The following is a 10,096-nucleotide window of genomic DNA, read 5'->3' as shown; positions in this document are numbered from 1 at the left end:
GCAGAATGCCAGTAATTATACTATGAGAAAACATGTCCAAACTGACTCTGCCAATATATGCCAGTATCCTCACGAAAGAACATACTCCTTTTGGCTTTGCCAATTAAAATCCAACTAGTAACATGATGAAGACAACAATTTTATTTGAATAGATTCTTGTATTTTTATGTTTAATATAAAGAATATGCAGTAGTAATTATCAGATTTATTTGCAGTATAAGTAGTTCCCGATTGAGTGCTTATTGGGTTCCTAGAGGACACCTAGATTTGGAGATAACATTAGGTTTACCTTAAAACTACTTTCCTAAAATTGTGGTGCCCACCCACTTATTAATCATTGTGCTTTGTGCAGAATGCCAGTAATTATACTATGAGAAAACATGTCCAAACTGACTCTGCCAATATATGCCAGTATCCTCACGAAAGAACATACTCCTTTTGGCTTTGCCAATTAAAATCCAACTAGTAACATGATGAAGACAACAATTTTATTTGAATAGATTCTTGTATTTTTATGTTTAATATAAAGAATATGCAGTAGTAATTATCAGATTTCTTTGCAGTATAAGTAGTTCCCGATTGAGTGCTTATTGGGTTCCTAGAGGACACCTAGATTTGGAGATAACATTAGGTTTACCTTAAAACTACTTTCCTAAAATTGTGGTGCCCACCCACTTATTAATCATTGTGCTTTGTGCAGAATGCCAGTAATTATACTATGAGAAAACATGTCCAAACTGACTCTGCCAATATATGCCAGTATCCTCACGAAAGAACATACTCCTTTTGGCTTTGCCAATTAAAATGCCATGACACAATAAGAAAACATGTCCAAACTAGCTGCACCAATGTAGGCCAGTCTAGAAACGTAATAACACTTGTGTTTGTTTTATCATGGATATCCCAGTAAAAACTGCCATACCACAGTAAGGTATTGTAGCTAGACTGGCTGCACCAAAATGCCAGTCTAGCCACATAACGCTTATCATGCTTGCTTTATCAAAGATGCCCAGTAAAAAATGTCATGGTGCACTGACCTTCAGCTCCAACCGGGATTCTCCTAGTTGCCACAATACTATCCCCCCCAACCCCCAATAGCAAAGGCCCTCTGGCTCCCGTGCACAAGAACAGAAACAAGGAAGCAAAAAGTGTCCTTGTTCCTGCACATGCACGCAGGAGTCAGGGCGCTATGTTTGCATTGTCCTCGGCGGTCTGAATGTGCAATGAGGTGCGGGAGCACCACCTATGCACAGACATGCAGTTCCCCAACCTGCATCCCCAATGGGCCATGCAAGGCTGGGGAGACAAAACGCCCCCAGTCTTGCATGGTCCATTGGACATGTGCGCTGGGGAACCAACTGTTAAAGAGAAATCTCCCTTTGAAAGTTTAAGCCGCGGCTCCTACATAATGGGCAAGGGCATTGGCAGGTCTACGCCCCTCTCCCATTATGGATTAGCCTCCCCTGGAGTACTATTCCCTTGGCAGTATTTGTATTGACTTTTGAAGGAACAAGGTTTCATCCCAAATCCCTTTAAAACAGCACAACAGTATGTGAAGCAATCCTGTAAAAGGTGCCTGCCTTAAAAAGGCATGTTAACAAGCAACTGACCAGTTGATGTTTATGGAACACAAGTTACATAGACCATGGACAGGACATGACATACAACAGTGGGGGCTGGATATTAACAAGGTCCTGAAAGAGACAGAGCTAGGGAGGGGGTCGTCATTGAGGTAGAGATGTGCTGGTGAGTTAAGAGCGCATGTTGTGGGTTTAGAAGGTGGAATGTTAGTGCAGTTTAAAAGGAGTCAATGATAGTTATGATTTTGATATGGGAAGAAGGCTAGGGCAATCCAGTGAAGAGAAGCGTGGAGGAGGGAACAAAAGTGAGAGAATGCCAGCGTGGGTGAGAGACAGATTGAGGAAGGTGTTAGAGATTGAATGGGAGATGGTTGCAGCCAGGTAAAGTGGGGCAAACAAAGGGAGACAACTTAAAGACAAGCAGCAGGAGTTGGAGAAGGAACTGGTTTCTCAGAGAACCAGCTGGCATAGAGGTGGTGGTGGGAAGTAGGAGAACAGCGGGGGACATTGTAGAAGGTGCATGTGGCAAGTCAGAGTGTTTTGACAGAGGAGGAGCAGAGGAGAAGGCAGAAGAGGAAGCTAGCACAGTAGTCCTGGTGATTGAGTACCAGAATGAGTATGAGAGTTTTGGCTAAATGGTACGTGAAGAGAGGGCACATCTCAGTAAAGTTAAGAACGCTAATCCTGGCAGCAGTAGAGGTAGTAGAAATAAAGCTTTTGAGATTGAGATTGTTGTAAAAAAAAAAAAAAGGGGCCCTATTGAAGCATGCCTGGAATGATGGCTAAAGCAGGCGAGTGGGAAATGAGATAGGTGAAAGGAGAGAATGGACATCTGAGGCCAAGAGGTAATGGTTTTGGTCTTTCTTTGAGGATTTGAGTATGAGATATCCAAGTGCCATACACAGTTGGATTGCTATGAGGCAATAAGAAATATGTGCAGAGAGGTCAGAAGGGAAGGAGAAGAAGCATTCTGCATCATCTGCAAAGAATTCCTAGGAGAATCTAAAGGAGAAAACGATATGACCAATGTAGGAAACGTAAAAACGAGTAGAGGGCCAAGAATTGAGCCCTGGGGGCACCAACAGGGATGTAGTTTTGATGAGATTTGGCCTTGGTTCATTGAGATGCATGGAGGAGGTGCGATGGGAGAGACAGGAGGCAACCCAGTCAAGAGCAGTATCTGGATTCCGAGATTAGCCAAGGTGAGGAGAATGATGGGTGGTCCACCATATCAAAAGGTGGCAGAGAGGTCTATGAGGATTAGGAGAGAAGAACGTCTACAATGGTGCTTGGCAAGGATCGTGGAGGCCAGTGTCAAGTTAGGTGGAGACCATGTGAAAGATGAGCCTTTCCAGGATTTGAGTGTAATGAGATTAAAGAAAAGGCTGTTAAAGAGGTTGTGTGAGGAGGGAAGATGATGTGATCACAGCATTAGAAATGGGTGAACGATTTGCTCCAACAGTGGTTACAATGGAATCAGAGTTCAGCTGGAATTTGCATACACTCAATATTTGAATAATGCATTATTCAAAGATCACTGCCCTCTGGGCAATATTGTTTAAATGTTGACGATGATGGTAAAAGCTAAGTGGTTACCACTTTAGATCTTTCTTCACCTTAATATCAAGTTGATCTTCATACAGATGATTACAAGTTAATATGTTTTCGAACACTGTTGGGATCTAACAAGTTTATACATATGACATTTGCATAAGTGTGTCCATGAGCAATATTTCAGAGAGTAATGGAACTGTTGGTGAAGTTCCATGTTGAGTCGTGCTTCGAGGGTGACATTTTAAGATACCAAAGTAGTGTATAACAAGTTGCTGGACTGATTTTTACAGAAGCTTAAATAGGCGAGTTTGACAGTAAAAATAAATAAATGGCAAATTGAAGTGTGTGATGTCTCCACCAGCAGAACTTTTATTTGCCCTGACCCCAGCACCCTGTGTTTAGAGTATCTGACTCCGGATTAGCCTTATGGTCCTTCACGGTCTTGCAACTCAGTCTCTTTCAGGGCCCTGCAAATCTGGCTCAATCACTGGGTAGGATGGTTTCATTTTCAGAATTATGCAGAATCTTAATATAGGACCAGAATTGGCATGGGGTTTGAGAGAATTGTAGATAAAGAAAATGAATTTAAAGTTATGGCCACAGGCAGGATGGGTGAGGGCACATGTTGGCGTGCCAAGGAGGTGTCATGATGATGTTGCTCACTCATGACAAATAAAGTGCCTTAAAAAGGGACACCTGATACCCCATCTGAACAAACCAATTTCTAGATCTTCACCATACAAATGATAAGTTCGTTTTTAAAGCAACCCCTATCTGGTACAGGTACATTGCTGATAATAGCAGATGTTGTTCTGCAAAACCAAGTACATATGCAGGCAGGTTTATAAACTTCAGATATAGGAAAGGCTCAGCCAGCCTTGCTGGAATGTGATATTCTAATTTTGCATATGAACACATATCTATGCAATGGGTGCTTCACACACTGAGCTAACTTCCAAACCATTGTGGCACTTAATTTATCAATATGCATTTCAGCATTGCCTGTTGCACATGATCAACATAATTCCCACAGGAAGGAAAGAATGCTACAGAGTTGTGTCATCCTCACTGCCACCACTATTCCTTTCCTACAGCCACCAGAGACCAACTTGCAGCAGTCTCTTCAATGCCACAAGTGTCCTTCTGCCAAGCAAATGGGTGTATGTGTGTATTTGGTAATGGTCATCCAGATATTTAGTTCAGCAAACTATTGTTGATTGTTCTGATATCTTGGGCTACATGACACCATACTCTCGTCTTCCAGTGCGTGCCCCACTCTATGCCTGTTCTGAGACTTTGGCATGTGTCTGGCAGGAAGTCATTGGCACCAAATCCTCCAAATAGTTTGGTTATTGGCACAGTACAGTTTCCACCATTGTCTAAGTAGCTGCAGATGGAATTCAAGCCTGTTATGGACAGAGGGATTTGAGGGGGGAGGGGCAGGATCACAGGCCTATGTCTGACATATCGCTTTTTGAGGTTGTACAGCAAGATGGATATCACTTTTACCCTCCCCTCCATTTTCCCATGGTTCCCTTCAGCTGGATCTCAAGGTTTCTCCTTTGGCCTCTGGCATTCACTATTCTGGGGCTCCCATGTCGCACAAGGTCCCAATCTCCCCAACCTTGGGGTCCTTTAGGGTTTAAGGATAGGATGACTTTGCTAAGGCTAGTGATGGTCTGAAGAGAGTTGGGGATCCTCTGTTCATCTCCTCTGGGACCTACATCATGGAGTGTGTGGTGTACTCTGGCATATATAGTCTCTACAGTCTCACAGCCGAGCCTAAAATAGGACTTTGTTACAGGTGTTAAGGGAACATGTTGATGGGGAAGCAGCACACACTCTCCAAACCTACAATTCAGGCTGGCTGATTATGCACCTCGATTTGCAACTGGAATGTAAAAGAAAGTAAGTCATTGGATATAATGCATAGGCAACTACAAAGCAAAGCTATTGTATTTTTACACTAAGTGCAGCTGCTCCTGCAGCTTATTGGAACTCAGAACCAGTGCACATTTGTGCACTGTGATTTTTCTTTTGAAAATGTTCATACATAATGTAGTGCCAACAACTCGCACCTCAACTTTTAAACATTTTACAAACTGTATCATTTTTGTTAGGCATACCTTTAGTCACTGGATCCCAACAACAGACAGTAGGTCATCTTCAAGAACAAGGCTTGTGAAATAAATACTCACAATGGCTGGTGCAGTAGATATAGATTTAATAAATAGATGTTATGTATATGTAACAGTAGTACAGCACTGTGCAAAGCTATCTGTGCCTAATGTAGTAGTTTATTTAATTTTACATAGAGGAAAAGACAACAGAGTAAATCCCAAACCTGTTGGAAAACAGAACTGCAGAACCGCGTAGCGGCAGAGCAGGAACTGGGCATCCTCTTGTATACTACACCTCCAACAGGGGGCAGAAGAGACTGCGACAGACACAAACTAAAGCTTCAGCAGGGGGCAGTGCCGACAGTGGCCATCACTAGAACTACACCTGCAACGTGGCAATGTGCGCTGCTAACCACAAAGTTATAACAACTCTCAACTACTACAGATATGATATACTACTGACCCCAGAAATTCCAACATTTCAGGCTCAACTGATTCACTAATATTTAAGCCAAGGTTGATAGACATGACTGGAGCCATGATAATGAACAGATTCCTTGACAGTAATCTTTAGTGCAGGGTGGCAGCCACTTGCTGTTGGCAGTGAGTAATGGCGAGGATTTGCAATATCAGAATGAAAGAGGAGGTGGTATTTAAGTAAACATTGCTGTCGGTAAGGGATGGGGCATAAGTCGTCCTGGTATTGCAAAAGGCTTCTTATATGGACACATTGTAGGTGGCACGTTTAGGGTAAACTGGTGCAGTGGTGGGTCCTGGCGGTCTTTGTGCTTTAAAATTGTGCCCAGAGGGTTAAAGAGGAGTGCACATGGGACATCAACCACTCGGGATGTCATAGTTCGCACTTTCTGAATGTTGGTGGATATGTCATAGATAAATAAGCCCCCTGCTGTATGAGGATGGGTGTGGTAGTCTGCTCTGTAGTGAGACAATGCATCTGAGAGATCACATCACTCTGCACAAACAGATAATCTCATCCCATCCTTAACTCTAGCATATGGCCAAAAGCTTTGAAGTAGCACTTGTGCCGAAATGGCAATACATAAAGGGAATCTTTATCAGAACATATGAAAAAGGCAGGACTGACGCAACTTCAGCTGTATCTTGCCACCAAGAGGGTAGCGAGCCCTTGGAAACAATTGGCCACAGCATTGATCGTCTAATAAGAAGTGCCACAGGCTTCCAATAAATGTGCAGGTCAGCCCTTCATGATAGAAGTGCCTGGGTGATAGCAGCCCTCAAAACTGAATCATAATTATTACAGCATAATTACAGTGATCAAGAAAATACATTCCAAGTACTTGGACATTCAACAGATGTAGAGTCTAGGAACAAGAATGGCTGTCAAAGATGCCAAATCAGAAACCTTCCAGAAATCAACTGCATGCCCAGAGAGACAGCGCAAGTCATCTGCAATAAGTACACAAGGCCAAGGTGGAAGTGTGTGAGCCAAACACCTGGCCTATTCTAATCCAGTTGCAGTTAATGGTAAAATAAACATAATACGCAATTGAACAACAAATGTGTCGGTCTAGGGACCCTACATCCAATAGGTTAGTGTTGAACCACTTTCATAAGCAAGCTGGTTCCAGGTAACATGGCGTTGGTGTCCTTACAGACCCTTGAACACAGCAGACCAAATGTTCACGCACAAACATGTACTCGTCCCAAAGTCCAAATATGCATGTCCATCTGAAGTTTGTTGTGAAGTCCACATGAATAGAAGACTCCTGAGCAGCCATCAGGTGAAGGCCACAGATAATTGTGCAACTTGAAACCAGGCTGCCTTACCCTGCCGCAGCCGTAGATTCCGCCATGATGCAAACCTGCTGAGAGATGGGAAATAGGTCAGAACTATGGAAGGAGTTCAATTTAAGAAGCTACAAACATTGTAAACTCTAGTAGATAAGGCATGAGGTGAATGAAGCAAGAATTATTATTTTTTGAATATTTATTATTTTCCAAATATACATCAAACATATATACACAAAGAAACATGCAAAAAAGAGTCATCCAAAATGTTAAATAATCCAATAATTGGCAACAATAACTGAGAAACCCCCCCCACCCACATCCCAACATCATCACCAGCTTGAGTATGTACAGAATAAATCAAAGGCTAGTACAGCTGTAAAAATCTGCCCCAGATCTTCTCAAAAAGGGGAATCTTCTTTTCCCTCCTGTATATGACCTTCTCAATATCTGACAAACCATGCATCTCATTCAGCCATGCGCTCATTTCCACAAGAGTTTTCAACTTCCAACTCGCTAAAATTAGTTTCTTCTCAATCATCGGCCCATGAAACAGCCATTTTCTCTGCTTCTTAGTTAGATCCATCAAAAGTTCATCAGATCCCAGTATCAAAGTTTTAAAGTCGTAGTCAATTCTTATCTCCAGTATCTCCTCACATATCATGCCAAACTGTGTACAAAATCCTCTGACTCTCAAGCAATCCCACATCATGTTTTCAATTGTGCCCATCTCATGAACACAAGCCCAACATCCTTACTGTCCACCAACCCCCTTTTCCACAACCCTTCAGTCGTCCAATAAATCGTATTTAGTATTTTGATCTGTCGGGACTTTTTTCCCAAGCTCAATGAGCAGAATCAGATATTTTGACAAATATTCACCCAATGCTTGGAAGAGAGGTCACATCCAATTCTTTTGTCCCAGTCTTCTCTTAGACCAGTATTTTCCTGATACCTCGAAACAATCAGCTGATAAACTCTGCTGGCCAAACCTCCCACTCCAGCTTTGGGGACATTAGTAAAGAAATCAAAATCTATCTTAGTTGCAATACCCAACGCTTTCCTTAACCTCCTGAAGTCCATTACTGAGAATCCAACAACATTCCACTTATCCTGAAACTCTTTGGCCATCATCCACTTGCCATCCTTCAAGAAATACGAGATCCAGCTAATCCCAACCATTCTGGCCAGAAGATAGATTTCCCTGCAACCTTGATACCAGGGTTCAACCAGACCGAAGACGTTGGATCCTTCAAAGCATCTGTCCCTAACAACCCACGCAATTTCCTCCACAAAACGAACAGATTCAGACAAAGTATACTTTAACGATCCAGGGACACCAGCCATTGACAGGACCGCTCTAGCCGAAAGTGGGCCATTACCACTAGCGTCGGCATCTGCCCAATCATCAGAACCATCCTTGGAGAAAGGCACAAAAAGAGTGCTACATGTATGACAAGTGGTAAGCCATCACATTTGGAACACCTAGACCACTTTTCTCTATTGGAAGTTGTAATTTCCAAAGTTTCAATCTGGGCAATTTATGATCCCAAATAAACGCTTGCACCAATCTGTCCAATTCCTTCCAGTATTTAGGACTAACAGTCAGAGGGAGCATACTCAGCACATAATTAATCCTAGGGGCCGCATTCATCTTCAATGCGTTAACTTTCCCCCACATAGATAGATTCAGCAGACCCCATCTCTCCAAGTCACTCTTCAAGTCCGAACAAATTTCACTTAAATTCTCACCAGCATAGTTCAAAATATTAGGCATCAGCCAGATCCCTAGGCACCTCATTCTTAGAGCACACCACTTGAACCCAAAAGAACTCACCAGATGTCTGTCAAGATGGATTCAAAGGCACACCTCCGATTTAGACCAGTTTATTTTGTAACCCGACACCTGATGGAATACAGTCAAGTTCTCCATAAGCTCTGATAAAGAAACTTCTAAATTCTTAAGCACTAGAAGTACATCTTCAGCATACGACCACAATCGTTGCACTAGCCCCCAGCAAGCCACACCTGCTAATCTTTTATCTTGACTCAAGACCTCCTCCAAGGGCTCCATAGCAATCACAAACAATAGAGGAGAAAGAGGACATCCTTGTCTCATGCCCTCTCTTCAGCGATAAAGGATTTGACCTCAGACCATTTGTATTAATATCCGCAGTGGGATCTGCATACAAAAGTTTTATCCAAGACACAAATGTCTCTCTCCTAATCCCATCCTACGTAACACCAAAAACAGATAATCCCAATTCACTATCAAACGCTTTTTCTGCGTCAAGTGAAAAAACTGCAATTTCATCTGGGGAATCCCTTGCATTATAAATAGCTTGGATCCAATTTCTAATATTACTGGAAGTCCTCCTCCCCTTAACAAAACCTGACTGATTCCAATGTATTAGATTAGGTAGCCACATCTCCAATCTCAGAGCCAACACTTTTGCCAAAACTGTATTGTCTGTATTGATTAAGCTTATCGGCTTATAACTTGATAGCAATGTCTCATCTTTACCTTTCTTCAAGAAAACAGAAATCACAGCAGGTCTGGTAGTGGGAGGTAAACGACCCGAGATCAATGAAGATTCAAACATATCCTTAAGCAATGTCAGGCAAAAGTCTATAAAATTCCACTGGAAGTCCATCCGGTCCTGGGGACTTCCCAGAATTCAATTTACCAATCTCTCTTCTAATTTTTTCTACTGTGATACTTTCCTTGAGCTTTAATGAGTCAGTCTGATCCAATTCTTTAAAATGTATATCTCTCAAAAATCATGCACCATCCCCATGGACATCCTGTTCGTTCTGATATAGATCACTATAAAACTCACGAAAGATTTCATTGATTTTTGCTGGGTGAAAAGTAAGTAGCCCATCCTTATCCTGAATTGCATTGATAGACCTCTCAGAGTTTCTTTTTCTCAACCTGTAAGCTAACCATCTATCGCACTTCTCCCCCTTCTCAAAATAAGAACATCTCTGAAGGTACAGATTCTTCACAGCCCTATCAGCAATCATTACTTTCAGATCTTTTTTTAACTTCTGCAAAACTTTCTTTTTCTC

The 10,096-nt window shown here is 42.2% G+C and overlaps 1 protein-coding gene across 2 annotated transcripts in view; it reads right to left on the bottom strand.

Moving 5' to 3' along the window:
• Window positions 1-5,341: 5,341 nt before the first annotated feature.
• DENND6B (DENN domain containing 6B) overlaps window positions 5,342-10,096 on the bottom strand; it is a 756,791-nt gene continuing 752,036 nt past the window's right edge. Inside the window, exon 21 of one of the 2 annotated variants that reach the window (XM_069629519.1) lies at window positions 5,342-7,098. The gene's annotated coding sequence lies outside the window, so the exon portion shown is untranslated. Of the gene's footprint in view, window positions 7,102-10,096 lie in introns of both variants that reach the window. The other variant, XM_069629520.1, reaches the window with a different exon arrangement.

The sequence above is a fragment of the Ambystoma mexicanum genome, chromosome 12, assembly GCF_040938575.1.
Source record: "Ambystoma mexicanum isolate Mex_15411 chromosome 12, UKY_AmexF1_1, whole genome shotgun sequence".
Classification (NCBI taxonomy): Eukaryota; Metazoa; Chordata; class Amphibia; order Caudata; family Ambystomatidae; genus Ambystoma; species Ambystoma mexicanum.
The sequence above is the reverse complement of the archived record's forward strand: the minus strand, read 5'-3'. Positions and strand labels throughout refer to the sequence as shown.